The following is a 13,000-nucleotide window of genomic DNA, read 5'->3' as shown; positions in this document are numbered from 1 at the left end:
AATATCCATCACACAATTTACTTTTACCATGTTTGTGAACTTGCTGACTTAATTACTTCAATTCTATTAATGCCCTGTGTATATGTTGTAAACTTTAATGCAGTCTGATGAGTCACACACCTCGTGATAGAACAACTGATACAGTCCATTGAACAGACATAATTATAAATGTTTCCATCAGAGGTTTGCGATTAGAAGAAAAACTTGTTTTGGGTTCATTACCTTTGAGCTGCAGGGACCACCATGCTGTAAAAGGAATTAGTTTTTTTCTGATTATGTATACAATTACATAATGTCCTGTTTCAGATTCTTTTGCACCACATTCTTGGTCAGCAGTCTGATAACAGTGGACAGGCCATCTGGCCCTCAATGATCTCATTAGAGAGATACAGCTTGGAAATAAGCCTGCTAGTCCACTCAGTCTGCACTGACCATCAACCATCCAGTATCTGACACCATTGAGATGCTATTTTATTCTCCCAGTGTTCTTGTCAACGTGCCCGGATTCTGCCACTCATGGACACATATTCAGAGTACCGTTGGCCTGCCAGCTTGCTTGTTCTTAGCCAGTGGGAAGAAACAAGGCCACACAGATATCAACGCTCCTGGGGCCAGGATTGAACCCTGGTCTTGGGTGTTGCCACGCACTGCCTCTATCAGCTGCACCATTGTGCCGTCGCGTCTATATGTTCTGTATGTTCTGTTTCAGCAGTGCTTATGGATCAATGATTGCCCTGATGGGTCAGATGGTTGCCTTTAATGGCTGTGATTTTCCTGGGCTTTCATGTGGTCAAAAGAAGTTCAAATGCAGCACAGAGTCGGGGTTTGATATGTGAAAAATATTCAATTAATTTACAGCATCAGTGTATATAGGAAATTAAATTCTTTTGGAAAATCAGGGCAACAGTGATTATATGTAGTTAGACAAACATTGCAACACACACAAAATGCCGGTGGAACGCAGCATCGAGAGGAAGAAGCACTGTCAACGTTTCCGGTCGAGACCCTTTGTCAGGACTCACTCTGACCTTTGTCTGACCCTTCATCAGACAGCGGTCGTAACTTTTAAGCAGTTGATATATTCTGGGGGAGGATCAATAAAATGAATGTTAATACTATTCTTGCGCTCCTTTGCAGCAGCATGCAGATACAAGCCGGTTTCCCTCATAAATTCCCCAACTTTTCCTACACTACATTGACGACTGCATTGGTGCTGCTTACTGAGCTCGTCAATTTCATCAACTTTGCCTCCAACTTCCACCCTGCCCTCAAATTTGTGTGATCCATATCCACCACCCTCCCTCCCTTTTCTTGATCTCTGTCTCCATCTCTAGAGACAGTCTATATACTGATATTTTTTATAAGCTCAGCTACCTGGACTATACCTCTTTCCACCCTCTCACTTGTAAAAATGCCATCCCCTTCTCTCAGTTCCTCTGTCTCCGTCGCATCTGCTCTCAGATGAGGTTTTTCCATTCCAGAACTAATGAGATGTCTTCATTCAAAGGAAGGAGCTTTCCTTCTTCCACCCTCAAAGCTGCCCTCACTGTATCTCTTCCATTTCATACACACCTACACTCACCACATCCTCCTACTACCCTGCCGGGGATAGGGTACCTACCTCCCCACCAGCACGTCATTCTTTATAACTTCCATCATCTCCAATGGGATCCCACCACCAAGCACACCTTTGCCTCCCCCCACAACCACTTTCCACAGGGATCACTCCCTACATGACTCCCTTGCCCATTCGTCCCTCCCCACTGATCTCTGTCTGAATACTTACTCTCGCAAGCAGAACGAGTGCCACAACGGTCCCTACACCACCTCCCTCACTAGCGTTCAGGGCTCAACAGTCCTTCCAGGTGAGGCGACACTTCATCTGTGAGTCTGTTGGGGTCCTATACTGTGTCCAGTGTTCCCGGTGTGGCTGTCTGTGTAACGATAAGATGCAATGTAGATTGGGAGACTGCTTTGCTGAGCACCTATGCTCCAACCGCCAGTAAAAGCAGGATTTCCTGGTGGCCACCCATTTCAAATCCACTTCCCATTCCCAGTCTGACGTGTCAGTCCAAGGCCTGCTCTCCTGTTGTGATGAAGCTGCAATCTGATGGCATGAGCATCGATTTCTGCAACTTTAGGTAATTGCCCCACCTTTCACCACTTCCATTACTGTTTCCTTCTCTCACCTTATCTCCTTACCAACCCGTCTCCTACCCCTCTCCCTCCCTTTCATAGTCTTCTACCCTCTCCTATCAGATTCCCCTTTATCCAGCCCTTTGTCTCTCATTTATCTTTCACCTGTCTACATCCCAGCTCTTTACTTCACCTGGTTTCACCCGTCACCTACCACCTTGTATGTCTTCCTCCGCTCCCCAAAACCTTCTTGCTCTAACTTCTCAACTTTTTCCAGTCCTGGGTCACAATTGAAGGGTCTCAGTCTGAAGTGCTGACTGTTCACTCTTTTCCGTAGATGCTGCCTGGTCTGCTGAGTTCCTCCAGCATTTTGTGTGTGTTGCTCGGATTTCCAGCATCTGCAGATTTTCTCATCTTCCCTCATAAGGGATGTGCAAGTCAAAATGCAACATTCTCTCGTAAGAGTCTCCATCAGAATTTAAGTACCACTGGGGGTCATTTACCAACTTTGTTTTTAAAAATTATGCCAAGATTTCTTTGTGCAATAAAAGACTGCTTAATATTCTTTCTGAGCAAAGCAATAAGGTGATTCTTTTTCAGCTTTGTGGTGGTTATATAGCTCTTTTCATGCAGAACAGTTAGCCAGTGTTGATAATTGTTGCGTTTTGAATTGTGCAAAGATCAAGTTCATAGTTTTGTATACATTTCTAATATGCTATTTCAACCAGAATAGCTTAGAAGCATATAGAATACACCCACTGACAAGTTAAAAAATTGGGACGGGAAACTGATTCAATCGTAACATTCAACAAAAAAATTAGATATAAACATCACAGATATTTACTGATCATCACCACAATAAAATAATGCCAAGTTTGTCATTGAGTCATGGACATGTAGTAAGCAGCTTGGTCGAGGTGTGGGCATTCTGAGAGAGTGGCCAGTAGTCAGAAATGTTTTGATAACGAGTTCCAGGATTTAGTGATCTGCGAGCTGAAAATAAATTTGAAGAGGAAATGCTGGACTGTTATGGAGAATCAAATGAGGAGCTAAATGAGAAGCTTTGTTCCTGAGCTTCCCCAGGCATGGTGGGGTGAGTGGCTTCTGTCTGTGTGCATCATTTTGATTCTGTGAATGCTGCTGTGCTCTTAGGCTGTCTTTATCAGGGTTAGAATTTGAAAGGCTTTCAATTGCAATAAATCATTGCTCTGGCTGCTTGGTTTTGGTTTTGTCTTGAGATTTTGACTCCATGTGAAATGTGAATTATTCACTTAGTTTTGTGGGGCTCAGATCTACAAAAGCTGTTTTCATCCTGTCTATTGCTTTTCATGTTCAGTAATGAATATATTTATATATTTAAAAATGTATATGCCTGTGTGTTCAGTTTGAAAATGAGAAGGTATTTTAACCTTGATGCTTTGATCTGATGATGCTTATTGAAAAAGAATAGGAGGATATACTAAATGCCTCAAATGATTTCCAGCTGGACCTATCACAACGTAAGGTAATTGTCGATCCTAATCATGCCATTTAAAGCATAAACACACATGTATTAAAGAAAATATTAGTGGTTCAAGATCTAAGATTCCCTGCTAAAATATTTTATTCTATGAACAAGGAGATGCATAGGAAATGAGGACAGGTCGTGCCATCCATTTTATGTTACATTCCATGCTTTGAGCTTTAGGATTGTGACCAGTAGTCACATGATTGTAGCTTCAATACTCCTCAGCAGCAGTGAAAACCTGAGGAACTATTCAGTTTTGGTTTTCAGTAGGAAGCTCATGAGAATGTCCTTGCGATGGATGAGAGATGGGCCAGTTCTTTGTGTCAGGAGATTGCAGGGAAAAAAAGATTTTTTGGAAGCTTTTACTTGTTTTCAAAATGATGAAGAGAGAAACTGGGAGTTGAAATGACTTGTTTTGGTGAAAGGTTTAAATCCCAGAAATAAGATGATATTTAAGAGTACTACATTAGGCAAGGGCTTTTGATGTGGAATGAATTAATTGAACATTAAAACAGAAACAGATTGTATGAATCATTCAAAACAGGAACCTGCAGAGGCAGGTTTTTGGAAATATGAACAGAAATAGCTGAAAATGCTCAGCAAGATAGTGACATCTATGAAGGGTGCAGCAGTTCAAGTTCCAAGTCAGTGACCTTTCATGAAAACTCAGTTCATTAAAGGAAACATTGATGGCCCCTCTGTTGAGATCGTTAAGAGCACCAAATTTCTTGGTGTTCACCTGGTGGAGAATCTCACCTGGTCCCTCAATGCCAGCTTCATAGCCAAGAAAGTCCAGCAGCATCTCTACTTTCTGCGAAGGCTGAGGAAAGTCCATCTCCCACACCCATCCTCACCACATACTGCAGGGGTTGTATTGAGAGCATCCTGAGCAGCTGCATCACTGCCTGGTTCTGGAATTACACCATCTCAGATTGCAAGACCCTGCAGAGGATAGTGAGGTCAGCTGAGAAGATCATCGGGGTCTCTCTTCCCGCCACTACAGACATTTACACCACACGCTGCATCTGCAAAGCAAACAGCATTGTGAAGGACCCCATGCACCCCTCATACAAACTCTTCTCCCTCCTGCCATCTGGCAAAAGGTACTGAAGCATTCAGACTCTCACGACCAGACTGTGCAACAGTTTCTTCCCCCAAGCCATCAGACTCCTCAATACCCAGAGTCTAGACTGATATCTACATCATTTATTATTATATTGAAATTTTTCCTCTACACTGCCTATTTTCTTGTTTATTATTTATTAATTATTTTACTGCCCTACACTATTTTGTGCTCTTTATTTAGTCCTGTGTAGGTCTGTAGTCTAGAGTAGCTGTTGTGTTTTACAGTCTAGTGTAGCCTTGAGTTGTCTCATTGTCTAGTGTAGTTTTGTGTTGTTTCATGTAGCACCAGGATCCTGGAGGAACGTTGTTTCATTTTTACTGTGTACTGTACCAGCAGTTTATGGTCAGAAATGACAATAAAAAGCGACTTGACTTGTTTAAGCAGTTTCATGGCCAGATGAAATGAAGAAGTATCAAGGGAATTACTTAAAAAGTTTGAAAATCAGGCTAATTTATTTGTAACTATTAATTCCCTAAAGATTTATTTTTAATAATATAATATTAGAAAAGAGTGGGAATGGGCCATTTTCCTGTGGGACCATAGAGTTTCATTCATAAGACCATAGCAACTCTGTTGTGTTTTGTAACTGCAAAACATTGAACTGGGAGATGCCTGCCTTAGTTTCCTTTTTACTTTAGCAAGGCTTGCAAGCATATGATATCATAGCACAATGTCATACTTTTACATATAACTCTCAATGAATTATTTAAACAAAAATGTTAAATCAAACAATATTACTGAAATATTAAATGCTATAAACTCCAAATCAATATAGAATGCAACTCAACTCAAAAGAAAACTCTCTCCCTCCCCCATGTGTATAATGCAACCACTGTATACACATCTACAGCTACTTATTCAGGCCTAAAGGTTTAATTACTGCAGCGGATTTCTTATTCTTGTGGGATAACATTTTTCTTGGCTGGGGTGGGATGTGGTCACTCCGCTTTGTAGGTGAGACCTATGGCTGTGAAACAGTCTCAGGTTCTGGGGCCTCCTCCGTGGTGATTGTAGGAATTGACTGGTACGGTAGGAAGTGGTTCTGACAGCTCTGGACTGTGCATGGCAAGCTGTTCGACCTGCTGAGCTATCCTAGACCACAAGACAAAGCTTTGAGCCTAGGTGATTAGCATGTGCTCTTCCAGCACTCTGGCTCTTAGCCTGGATATTACAACAACCCTCAGTCTCCACATAGGTCAACCTCTGTCAAGGACAAGTTCATCCTGGCACAGGTAAAAATGCGGGAACTGGAATTTCTGTTGCATATTCCAGCCACTTTGAAACCAAAAGTCTTTTCACACTGTTTTGAGAATTTCTTCCTTGTAATCCTAACTGAGTGCCTGGGCAGCCTTGCAGCTCCTGGTCCATGGCTTTCTGTCAGAGTGCAGGTGCAGATGCTACTCCAAAAATATGCCTATTGTAGTGATAAAGCCCCTTGTGAGTGTTAATGGTGAGAAACCCTTTGGACTCTTCTCTTACTTCCATTTGTAGGTATGGCCACTTTGCTGAAGTGTTTTTCTCCAGAAAGGTTTGCAGAGACGTCCTCTATCCTGGGCAGAGGGTATTGATCTACTTTAAGTACTGAGTTGATGGCAGCCTTAAAATCACTGCAGATTCTGACAAAATCCATTCTTCTTGGCTACTGGAAGCATTGCCATGGGCTTCACTCATCCTTGGAAATAATTCCATGCAATCTAGCTCACTGGCTACCTTATCAGAATGGTATAAAGATCCAGGCGGGCTCTGTAAAGCTTGGATGTAGCTTTTTCATTTAACACTATTTTACCCTTGATATGTTTTCCAATGCCATCCTTGAGCATTGCTGTGGCATTATCTAGTACTTAAATAAATTCATTTTCAATTGACTCTATTGAAAGAATGTGGCATATCCAGTCAAGTTGGTTTTTGGATCTCAATCAAGTTGCAGTTGTCTCAGCCACTCACATTGATACAATGCTGGTCCTTCCTTTTTAACCACATCCAAGCCTAAATATGGCTTTTTGGTTGTTGTATTTCACTGATATGAATGTCATTCCTCACAGGACTTATCTTTTCTCCAGTGCAAGTTCTTGGGTTTCAGTTCAGTAACTTCAGTTTATTTTTGTGGAAGGACTGAAACAGTTGAGCCGGTGTCCAATTCCATTTTAATTAATTTGCCGTTCACTCCTGGTGTGACCCATATTTTTCGTCTGTTGTTAGTTTTCACATTGTCAATATCAAGGTCTTGTGTCAATCTCATCATTATCAGATTTTTCATCAGTAGCATGTAGTTTAGTGCTCTTTTTGAAGCTGCATCTTGATATTTTATCGTTTTCTTTTCCCTGAGCAGTCCATTCCTTTTTGCCTGCTTGGCATAGTCTTTGTATGTGTATTACTTTGTTACATTTTCTGCAAGTTTTGCCTATAACTGGGCATTTGTTTGGACAACGTGAGGTCTTGCCACAACAGTAACACAATTTGTTCAGCCAGGTAGGCCTCTGTCTAGAGCAGGGTTCCTGAACCTGAGGTCCATGGACCCCTTGTTTAATGGTATTGTTCCATGGCACAAAAACATTTAGGAACCCCTGGTCTAGACACTGCCATTTTATTCAATCTCACTTTCATTCCTAACAACAACTCAATTCTGTCTCTGTCTGCTGTGTCCATAGATACATCAATTTCAACTGGTCTTTTAAATGTGTGATGTGCTTCAGTTAGGAGCTGTTTTTGAATGCTTTCCTAAAAGATTCGACAATCTAAACAAACTCCCATTGCATCATTAAGCCCATCACTGAACTGGCAATGTTTGGACAGTTTCTTCAATTCAACCACAACAGCTGAAATGGAGTCGTCTCCCTATTGATTCTGCTTATAAGACCTAAAGTGCTCTTCAATCAACAATGGTTTTGTTTCTAAATGTTCTTGCATTACTTTCACAATATCAGCGAAACTATTTTGGGGTGTAGGTGGTTGGTTTGGTTGGAGTAGTTAAACTTTGAAGCAAAATGTATGCCTTTAACCTCTCTGCACTCAGCAAAACTGAACTTATTTCTCATAGGTTAGTCTATTCAGAGTACAGCTCTGAATAGAAACATGTGTATTCTGATGGAACCAGCATTTTTTATTTACGATTATGTCTGAAATATTAAACATACTACAGATTCCTCTACCTTAACATGTTTCTTCACAGCTCATATATCCCTGATTCCTTTCATATCTAAAAAGTCATGAGTCTCTGTTTTAATTGTGCTTGTTATCTGAGTATAGCTGCTTATGATCCAAATTAAAAGTACTTGCAACCAGTTTAAGTGAAGAAAGGTTTCTACATTGCTACTCCAGGATTCTAAGAATCTAGTTCCCAGTCCCAAATGATGGAAGCTTCCTCCACTTTATACCTTATTTTTAAAATTAAAATATATGAATTAAAATATGTACAGTCATTCATTTTGTGTGTTGCTCCATAATTCATTTACTACCTAAGCTCAAGAGAACATAGAGCTAAAATACTTAATCACTTCCTGCAGGAAATTTGACTAATCCCAAAGGGCTTTGTTGCACTTCCTTCAAAATGTGAATTTTTGCCTAGAATTTCATTCTCACTTGGGAGTGCTGAACTTTCAGTGTAGCATTTGGGTCCTGTCCTACATTACAGGTTGCTGGTTGGGGTTGACTTTTCAAGTGATCCTGTTGAACTTTAAGAAACTACATGATCTAATCACCCATCATATATAATTGTGGTAACATATCTACACTTTTACAGACCAAATACTTTGAAATTTAGTGTTCCATTTTGTTTTTCTTCCACATTAATTTAATTGTTTTTCATCAAGAGTTAAATTGGGCAACACTGACTCCTTGATGGTCACACCTGCACCAGGTGCTTCGAGATGCAGCTCACTCAAGACCATGTTAAGGTACTGGAGCTGCAGCTTACTGGAGATGCCCTTTGGCTTGTTAGGGGAAGTGAAGAGGTAATAGACAGGAACTAGAGGGAGGTAGTCAAGCTACAGAGACAGATAAATGGGAGACTTCAGGAGAGGGAAGGGAGCGTGTTAGATAGCTGAGAGCACCCCTGTCGTCATCCCTCTCAACTATCAATACTCCATTTTGAGTAGTGCTGGCGGGGTGGGTTTGGGGGCTGCTTGGGGGAAGCTGCAGTGGTTCTGCCTCTGGCCCTGTGGCTCTGAAGGGTAGGGAACTGAAGTGGATGGCAGCAGTAATAGAGGGTTCTATAGTTAGGGGACAGATAGGCAATTCTGTGGATGCGAAAAAGAAACAGGGATGGCAGTTTTGCCTCCCAGGTGCCAGGGTCCGGGATGTTTCTGAACGCATCCACAATATCCTGAAAAGGGAGGGTGAGCAGCCAGAAGTCGTGGTACATACTGGTACCAACAACATAGGTGGAAAAAAAGGAGGAGGTTCTGAAAACAGAATACAGGGAGTTAGGAAGGAAGCTGAGAGGCAGGACCTCAAGGGTAGTAATCTCGGGATTGCTGCCTGTGCCACATGGTAGTGAGGATAGGAATAGAATGAGGTGACAGATAAATGTGTGGATGAAGAATTGGAGCAGGGGACAGGGATTCAGATTTCTGGATAATTGGGACCTCTTCTGGGGCAGGTGTGACCTGTACAAAAGGAACGGGCTGCACTTGAATCTGAGGGGGACCAATATTCATGTGAGTAGGTTTACTAGAGCTGTTGGGAGTGGTTTAAATTAATGTGGCAGGAGGATGGGAACCAGTCTGATAGAGCTGAGGATGAGCTAGCAGGTTTACAAGTAGATTGTGGGTGTAACATGAATGTAAGGTAGGACAAGCTAGTGTTTAGGTACAAATGGAGACAGAGCAAGAAGTTAAATTGTACCACAGAGGCAAAATTCAAAAGAGCAAAGAAACTACACTAAAGGTGCTATATTTAAATGTGTGTAGCATTTGGAATAAAGTGGACAAACTTGTGGTGCAATTAGTGATTGGCCAGTATGACGTTGTGCATCACTGAGTCGTGGCCGAAAGAAGGCCAAAATTGGAAGCTTAACGTCAAAGGATGTACTTTGTATTGAAAGGACAGCAGGAAGGCATAGGTGGTGGTGTGGCTCTGTTGGTAAGAGATAGAATTACATCTTTAGAAAGATGTGTTGTAGGGTCAGAGAATTTGAATCTTTGTGGGTGGAGTTAAGAAACTGCAAGGGTAGGCAAACCATTATGGAAATCTCCAAGATGTGGGGTTGAGATTGCAAAGGGAGCTGCAAACGTCATGTAATAAGGGTAATGTCATTATTGTAGTGGGGTCTTCAACATGCAAGGAGATTGAGATAATCAGGTTGGTGTCGGATTGCAAGAGCGGGTATTTGTTGAATGATTATGAGATGGCTTTTTCGAGCAGCTTGTGCTTGAGCTTCCTCAGGGAAGGGTCATCTTAGATTGGGTGCTGTGTGATAACCCAGATCTTGTTAGGGAGATTAATGTAAAGGAACCCTGAGGAGGCAGTGATCCTGATACGATTGGATTCATACTGCAATTTGACAGGGAGAAGCACAAATTACATGTATTACTATAGCAATGGATTAAGGGAATTACAGAGGCATGAGAGAGGAATTTGCCCAGGTAGATTGGAGGAGGATACTGGTGGGGATGACGGTAGAACAGAGATGGCTGAAGTGTCTGAGAATAGTTGACAAGGTGCGGGATAGATATGTTCCACAGAAGAAATGCTTCTCAAATGGCAGGGCTAGTCAACTGTGGCTGACAAAGGAAGTTAAGGACTGATAAAAGCCAAGGAAAGGGCATACAAGGTAGAAGAAGTATGTGGGAAGTTGGATGATTAGGAAGCTTTTAAAATCCAACAAAAGGCTAATAAAAAAGATATGAGAAGAGAAAAGATGAAATATAGGGCAAGCAGGATACCAAAAGATTTTTCAGTTAGATAAAGAGTAAAAGGGAAGCGAGAGTTGATATTGGACCACTGGAAAATGATGCAGGTGATGTAGTAATGGGGGAAAAGAGATCGCAGATGAACTGAATAAGTACTTTGCATTAGTCTCAACTGTGGAAGACACTTGGCCCATGGGTGTTGGAGCAGAGGTGAGTGTTGTTGCTATTACAAAGGAAAAATTGCTAGGCAAGCTCAAAGTTCTTAAGGTGAATAAGTCACCTGGGTCAGATGCACTACATCCCAGAGTCCTGAGAGTGGTTCCTTAAGAGATAAAGGATGCATTGGTGATAATCTTTCAAAAATCTCTTGAATCTGGCATGGTTCTGGGGAATTGGAAGATTGCAATTTTCACTCCACTCTTTAAGAAGTGAGGAAAGGAAAAGAAAGGAAATTATAGGCTAGTAAGCCTAACCTCTGTGGTTGGGAAAGTGTTGGAGTCTATTATTAAGGATGAGATTGTGGGTACTCGGAAACGAATGATAAAATAAGTCACAGTCAGCATGGTTTCTGTATTAGGAAATTTTGCCTGAAAAATCTGTAAGAGTTCTTTGAGGAAGTAACAAGCACGGTGGACAAAGGAGAGGCAGTGGATGTAATTTACTTGTTTTTTTTAGAAGACGTTTGATAAGGTGCCACACATGAGGCTCGTTAACAAGGTAAAATCTTCTGGCATTCCAGGAAAGAGATTGGCTTGGTTAGAGGAATGGTAAACAGGCAGGAGACAGCGAGTGGGAATAAAGGGGGCCTTTTCTGATTGGATGCCTATGACTAATGATGTTCCTTGGTGGTCAGTATTAGGACCACTACTTTTCACGTTGTTGTCAATGGATGATGGAATTGATGGCATTGATGGCTTTATGGCAAAGTTTGCAGATGATATGAAGATAGGTAGAGGGATAGTTAGTGTTGAGGAAGCAATGGGATTGCAGCAGAACTCAGATAAATTGGAAGAATGGGCAAAAAAGTGGCAAATGAAAATAAAGTGTTGGAAAATGTGTGATAATGCTTTTTGGTGCAGACTATTATCTAAGTGTGGAGAAGGTTCAAACATCAGAGGTGCAGAGGGACTCATGAGTCCTGATGTAAGACTCCCAGAAGGTTAATTTACAGGTTGAGTCTCTGGTAAAGAAGGCAAATGCAATGTTGGCATTTATTTCAAAGGGAATAGAATATAAAAGCAAGGAGATAATGCTGAGGCTTTATAAGACACTACTTAGACCGCACTTAGAGTATTGCCAACAGTTTTGGGCCCCATATCTCTGCAAGGATGTGTTGTTATTGGAGAGAGTCCAGAGGAGGTTCATGAGGATGATTCTGAGAGTGAAGGGCTTAACACATGAGGAGAGTTTGGCAGCCTTGGGTCTGTACTCACCTGAAATTTAGAAGAATGCGGGGGATTTTAATGAAACCTACCGAATGTTGAAAGCATTAGATAGGGTAGATGTGGAGAGGATGTTCCCTCTGGTGGGGGTATCCAGAACAAGAGTATTGAGCCTCAAAGTTGAGGGGTGACCTTTTAGAACAGAGGTAAGGAGGAATTTTTTTAGCCATGGAGTAGTGTTTCTGTGGAATGCCCTGCCACAGACTGTGGTGGGTCTATCTAAAGCAGAAGTTGATAGTTTCCTGATTGGTCAGTGCATCAAAGGATATAGCAGGAAGGCAGGTATATGGGGTTGAGTGGAATCCAGGATCAGCCACTTTGGAATGGTGGAGCAGACTCCGTGGGCTGAATGGCCTAATTCTGCTCTGATGTCTTATGGGCATTTTCCAGCTTTCTGCATTTGCAAATTAAAAAAAAATGCATTCTACCTTTTCAAACAAACCAGAAAATTTCATGAAAACACAAAATGCTGGCAGAACTCAGCAGTCCAGACAGCATCTATGGGAGGAGGTAGTGATGATGTTTCGGGCCGAAACCTTTCATCAGGAGTGAAGTAACATGGGATGGTCGAGGGGGAATAAGAAGTGGGGGGAGGGATGAAGTAGAGAGCTGGGAAGTGCTAGGCTGAAGGGAAATGGGCTGGGGGAAGGTGGAGAATTATGGGAAATACCAGAGAAAGAAAGGTAGGGCTGGGGGGAGATTATAGTGAGGGGGGAAATAGAGAGAGAAAGAGAACCAGAGCAAAATTATAGATTGGGGTGGGGGGGGGGGGCAGGGGTATCAACGGAGGCTGGTGATTTGGATGTTCATGCCGGCAGGTAGGAGGCTACCTAGGCCGGAGATAAGGTATTGCTCCATCGACCTGCGCAGTAGAGGTCAACGGTAGAGGAGGCCATGGACAGACATGTTGGAGTGGGAGTGGTCTGTGGAATTGAAGTAT

At 42.0% G+C, this 13,000-nt stretch overlaps 1 protein-coding gene across 3 annotated transcripts in view; it reads left to right on the top strand.

Annotated features, from left to right (window-relative positions):
• The window catches only part of LOC132395448 (sickle tail protein homolog), a 640,240-nt gene that overhangs the window by 247,542 nt on the left and 379,698 nt on the right, over positions 1-13,000 (top strand). The window lies entirely within an intron of this gene.

This window comes from Hypanus sabinus, chromosome 6 (assembly GCF_030144855.1).
Source record: "Hypanus sabinus isolate sHypSab1 chromosome 6, sHypSab1.hap1, whole genome shotgun sequence".
Lineage (NCBI taxonomy): Eukaryota > Metazoa > Chordata > Chondrichthyes > Myliobatiformes > Dasyatidae > Hypanus > Hypanus sabinus.
Note: the sequence above shows the minus strand (reverse complement) of the source record. Positions and strands in the feature narration are given on the sequence as shown.